At 42.9% G+C, this 6377-nt stretch overlaps 1 non-coding gene across 1 annotated transcript; it reads right to left on the bottom strand.

Annotated features, from left to right (window-relative positions):
- Positions 1-353: 353 nt before the first annotated feature.
- Positions 354-425, bottom strand: Trnaa-cgc (transfer RNA alanine (anticodon CGC)). The gene has a single exon. It is a non-coding gene; the product is annotated as a tRNA-Ala (tRNA).
- Between the last annotated feature and the right edge of the window lie 5952 nt (positions 426-6377).

Genomic DNA, 6377 nt, shown 5'->3' with positions numbered 1-6377 from the left:
GAAGAAGAAAAAAAAAAAAAAAGGTCGTTGAGCGTTCGACTGCAGATCGGGAGGTCCCCAGTTCAATCCCGGATGCCCCCTTCATTCTTCAATAACTCGAAAAAAGAATAACTATTGTCGCTATGTGTTGCAAATACATGTTTGTGATGCACTCCGAACGCCATATCGAAGGCTTTGGAGCAACATTTCATTGGGGGGATCGCAGCCCAGGGTCTTGCAGGTCATCGTGCTCCCGCCATGAGGTCGAACTGTACGGAATCCACTTGCTTGGGGAAGAATCTTGTACACTGCATTTTATAGAATATGGTGATAGGCAAAAGTTTTCATGTACTGCTGCACGGAGAAACAAAAATTGGAGGAGCTGGGATTTGAACCCAGGACTTTCTGCATGCGAAGCAGACACACTACCACTGAGTTACACCCCCGCCAGAGCAAGTACATCTGGAACGAGTGTCTCGTGGATCCTACTGTCATTATTTATTAGGTTTGGACGGTACAGTAAGTGTTCGAGGAATCTGTTTATGATAAGACCTAAGCAGCGTCGACTCCGTGGTGCAAGGGTAGCATTCTGGCTTTAGCCGTCGCCGCGGTCGGACGTGCTTGTTGTTTACTCCGCCTATGTTAGCGCTATCGTCGGTGTTTGGTGTTTACGTCAATCTATCTGTGCATTTTCGTTGTTTTGAGTGGAGTCCATGATAAGTGTTTTTGAAGCGTTTTCGTCCGTCCCACGTCTCGTGCTTCGTCGCAATTTCGCTAGCAACCGGAATTTCGCCGGAACCGAAGACCATGTGTGACACCGTAAGGAAGAATACTGTGGTGTTTTCGTTCGAGATAGCAACTCGTCCTGTCCAACCCACTGCACTGAAAATACATGACCAGCTTACAGAAGTAATCGGTATTCATTATGACTCCGTACATACAACGCAAATGGATGCTGGAAAATACTATGTGTATGTTTAATTTCTTAACTCAGTGACGGTTGATAAGGTAGTTGCGCGGTCGGGTAATTCAGCTCAATTTGTTCATAGTGATGGTTCACAAAGTGTTGTTTTTATCCGAAAAGCCGATATTATGTACACCAATGTCAGAGTGTTGAATGTTCCCATCGAAATTGATAATCAGTTTATTAAGGATGCCCGGTCTAAATATCGAGATGTTAAATCTGTCTCAAACGAACGGTGGTCGAAGCTATATAAACTGCAGTGTTTTAATGGCATTAGGTCAGAGGAAATGGAAGTGAAAGCTAATATTCCATCTCACATATCCGTCGCCGGTCGTAAAGCGCATGTTGTCTATTCCGGACACGAACCAACGTGCAATATTTGCAATGAGACGGGTCATTTCCGGCAAGATTGTCCGCGCTGTGTATTTGTTCTTCGCAACAATTTAACAAAGCGTCAAAAACTGACACTCACAGATGTTTTGCCAAGTAGTAATCCACTTATTCTGGCAACGAAGGTGATGCTAGTACTTCTGCGGTGTCCGCCATAAGTAACAATGATTTCCCTCCTTTGAAAGTTCCGTTCGCGAATACGATTTTCGAAACAAGAAGCGACCTTTAGAAACCGTCGAAGACGCCTCGGACGACGATTCCTCCCCTAGTTCTCATTCCACCCGAAAACAGAAACAGTCTAGTGCAGAAGCGCCAGCGGAAACAAACTGCTCACAACAGGAAATGTCGACAGCAGCTGAAGCCACCCTGCCGGCAGCCGCAGTTGAACAGATTCAGGAAGTAAAAGGAGCTGAGCCCCTAACGAGTGAAGCGGCTACTGAAAAGCGAGACCCCGAAGAACACGAATTGGCAGAACACCACCTCATTCGTGGTCTCACAGATGATCAACCGGACGATTCAACTCCTGCAATGGAATCCGTGGACGAAGCGCAAGCTAGTGCAAGTCAGCAACAGACCGCTGTTGAGGTTGCTTCGGTGTTGATAGAACTGAGCACGGATAACTCGCAGGGAAGCGCGTTGAGCCAAAACGTCCAACGACGTCGGCTCAAAACCCAACCGAATCTCAAGGCTTCCCGCAACCAAACCAAACAACACTGACAAGTATGACGCGAAGGGCAAAAATATCCTGTATGAAATCGTTACTGAAAGACCTAAGGAGGAATATTCCAGTAATACTTGTGAGGCAAAGCTGCTCCCTAAAACCAAATCCAGAGAAGTTCGGAATTCAGCATCAAAATGATGCTTTTAGAAAATTATATGAAACGGTAATACTTCTAATCGTAACAACGTTCTTGTAATAATTTCCAAGGCACCAGGCTCAGTGATTTACGTATATGAATATGATTATTTACGGGTTTTTGTTGTTAACTGATTGCTGAAGTAATACCTTGCCTTTCTTCTAGAGGTAGCGCAGTTCCTCTTTTCACTGCTATTTTTTTGTGTATTATTTGGCTCCGAGCATAATGGGACTTAACAGCTGAGGTCATCAGTCCCCTAGAACTTAGAACTACTACAACCTAAGGACATCACACACATTCATGCCCAAGGCAGGATTCGAACCTGCGACCGTAGTGGTCGCGCGGTTCCAGACTAAGGCGCCTAGAACCGCTGGGCCACCACGGCCGGCGTGTATTATTAATTTATTTATTTATTTATATTTTATGTATCAGCTAAATGTCCCAGGCATATACAGTTAAAATTCTCAATATTAATAGGGTTACGTCTGAGACGAAAGTTGCAGCGGTAAGGGATTACCATGTGAGTCAGTGACTGGTATTGCTTTGTTGCAAGAAGTTTTGCTGACTAACCTTAAAATTGGGGGTTTTAACAAAATTTTAAATGTATCACTTGAAACTAATGTAGGGACAGTAATTTTAATTAGGGATGGGATTCCAGTAACCTTTATTAATCTGTATGTCCCTTCCGTCACATCCAATAGATGTCTTTTTAAAGAAAAGGTCATTTACTTATTACGCAGAAACCCCAAGTATCTTTTTATTGAGGAGATTGTAATTGTATTATAAATAAGAAAGACCAAATTCCCAGTTTTAATGGCTGTCAGGAACTAAAGCGTTTAGTCACTGATTTACGACTCAAGGATGCACGGGAAATTAAATACCGCGCAGCTGTAGCTTTCACGTACGTAGGTCCACTATCACGTAGTAGATGGTTCAAATGGCTCTGAGCACTATGCGACTTAACTTCTGAGGTCATCAGTCCCCTAGAACTTAGTACTACTAAAACCTAAGGACATCACACACATCCATGCTCCAGTCACGATTCGAATATGCGACCATAGCGGTCGCTCGACTCCAGATTGTAGCGCCTAGAACCTCACGGCCACTCCGACCGGCCACGTAGTAGAATAGTCATAATCTATGTGTGTCGAAGTCTAGACAGCTCCTTAAAGTAGAAGTGACGCCTGTGTGTTTTTCTGACCACAGCACGGTGCTGGCTTCAACCGACTCGCCGTTACCGCAGCCAATAACACCAACATATCTCTGCCGCAGGAAGATAAATAAGGAGAACGTCTGCAGGAAGCATGTAGGAAGTGCCTGCGTTTTGCAGATAGGCACGTGACAGTAACTGATTGGTGGTGCAACCAGGCAAAACCGTAATTCAGGAAAGTCCTCATTTACTATAGTCTTCAACGATCTAGGGACACGAAGAATACCATAGAATTTTGCTACACAGTGTTACGAAATTTATATTAGCAGCCAGATAACTCCAACATTCGTCTGGCGGACATCAAACAAATCAAGGCCAAATTGCTTAGTATTAAGAGACTGCAGATGGAAGATCTGAAATTAAAATCTAATGCTAAAACCGCGTCAGAGGTTGAAACTACTGCGTTGTATCAGCTGCTGCGACACGCTCGGAACAGGAGAACAACCTTCATTGACGAAACTGAATCTGACAATGGCGTGACTCTCACGTCTCAGAAAGACATTGTCAATGCGGTGTATCGATATTACGAAAATCTGTATTCTCGAAGTCCGATATTTGGAGAGTCTTACGACGAAATTCCCACAGGCATGGGATGAGGACAATGACTACCTTCTCGTTTAGTTCACTAACGAAGAAATCCACAGAACCGTTTGATAGTCTCCTCTGAAGAAATCGCCAGGACCGGACGGTTTACCTGTCGAATTTTATATTCGATATTGGCCCGTGATAGAAGATAAATTTACCCAAATGGCGAACGAGGTGGTTCTGGGAAAACAAATACCTGCTGCTTTTAAAGAGAGCAGTAGTGTATTAATTCCAAAAAATGCGGCAAAAAGACACCTCAACAACTTCCGTCCTATTTCCCTATTAAATTCCAATTATAAAATAATTGCAAGAATTTTAAAAACAGACACTCTCAGTTGGCCACGAAGATAAAAAGGCCCTATCAGCCATGCGTGCCTCGCAAAAGTATTTTTAAAAGTATAGCAGAATAATTGCCATCACCGCTGTAACCAACATAAAATGTGCACTGCTCTTCGTTGACTTCCAAAAAGCACTTGATCGAGTGAATCACAGTTTCCTTAGTGCAACGCTGAGAAAAATGGGTTTTGATGAACGAGTCGTCTATGTGATTAGGAACATTGCAACAGGCATCAGCGCCTGTGTATCAGTCAACTACCAAAGAATGAAACAGCTTGAGATAAGGCGCGGCGTACCTCAGGGTAGCCCCCTCTCAATGCTCGTATTCGTCCTTTCTTTGGAACCTTTTCTCTGCAGTGTGCATGCCAGTCTAACTGGCCTCACATTATCTGGCCACCGAACAGTAATCAACGCTTATGCAGATTATGTCGGAATCGTCCTGAGAAATCCCGACGACATTTCCAAATTGGATCTGTTAATAAAAAACTACTGTAGGGTCTCCGGAGCAAGCAAGCATCAACGACAATAAAAGCAAACTTCTCAACTGGTTTCCACCACAGAATAATAGCCTGGGCCACGTCGATTACCCATTGTAAAGCTCTTTGAACAACCTTGACGAGTTTTCCGATGAAAATGGCAGCCATCAATTGGCGGAATACATCGCACCAAATTCTTGGCACCCCAAAATCTACATAGCAACATCAACCAAGTGCAGAGAGTAATTTTAATTAACGATTACCTTCTATCCAAAAGTTACTACGCAGCCCAAATCTTCCCGCTACCGAAAATGACAGCAAAAACATGTCAATCATTGCCAGCTATCTGTGGAGAGGGGAAATATTCAGAGTGGACGCAAAAACAGCGACTCTCGATCCCAAAAATGGAGATCTAGGCTTGGTCGACATCACAAGTAAAGCCTATGCACTTTTTATCAAAAGGACACAACCTATCCTCAGAAAATACTAACTGCATTACCACCAAATTATTCGAATTAGTCAAACATGCAAGTCTACAAGCACCAGTCTATGTACAAAAACTAAATCGCCAGCTCCAGCACATTCGGACATACTTCGTCGAACTGAGCTATCTCAGCAATGATATAACCAACTCGCGACGGATAATGACACGAGAGATTATGTGTCACAGAAAGCGAACGGAGGGGAAAAACAAATTAATAAGAAAATATCCGCATTTCAATTGGGATGACAAATGGAAAAATATCAGTATCAGGGGTCTACCATCGGACGTCAAATCCGCGTGGTACAAAACGGTGAATCGGATCGTCAGCACCAACGAAAGATTAAATGCAATCGGCATTTGTGAAACGAATCCTTGTTTCAAATGCACCCAAATCGACACATTACTACACAGATTTACGTGCAGTGGAAACATAAGAAATTGACACTGGATCAGAGAACAGTTGGCTTTTATTGCGCCAACTTCCATAGCAAATTTTCCCCACAGTAACATTTCACAGTCTAGAGACTCGATACTTCATGTATATATATAAAAACAGCTCAGTACATTGGTTAATGGGGCAATATGTAAATTACATCATTAATAATCTAGGAACTAACAGAACCACTGATTTTCATTTGAACATGAAGTGTACATTTTACGGAAGTGTAAAATATACAGACCACAAAAGAACTATGGCAATACGCTCAAAATCGTGTTTCAAGCGACCAAGTAAGTCCATTGTCTTTTTTTTTACTACAAAAAAAGAAGTGGGAAAAGCCTCATTGTCATTCTTTAATTTAATATAAACTTACGTTATGTTTAAGGAGAAAGTTCTCTTGCTTTACAAAACGAATAACAAGATAAACACAAGAACAAAAGAACAAAAGAAGGCGAAGAAATACATGGCTGATGAATTCTTCCTACAGTGAATTTAATTTTATGCTTCATAGGGAGTTTTATTTTGTTCACCGAATAAGGAATGACAGAAAATGCAATCAATACTTATCTGCAGGAGCGATTCTGTGACAGGCACGGGCAGGGGGGGGGGGGGGGGGGGGGGAGAGGAGGGCATCGTTGTTAAGCCTCAAGTACATTG

Source organism: Schistocerca serialis, chromosome 4, assembly GCF_023864345.2.
Source record: "Schistocerca serialis cubense isolate TAMUIC-IGC-003099 chromosome 4, iqSchSeri2.2, whole genome shotgun sequence".
NCBI classification, from domain to species: Eukaryota; Metazoa; Arthropoda; class Insecta; order Orthoptera; family Acrididae; genus Schistocerca; species Schistocerca serialis.
This window is presented reverse-complemented; position numbering and strand designations above follow the sequence as displayed.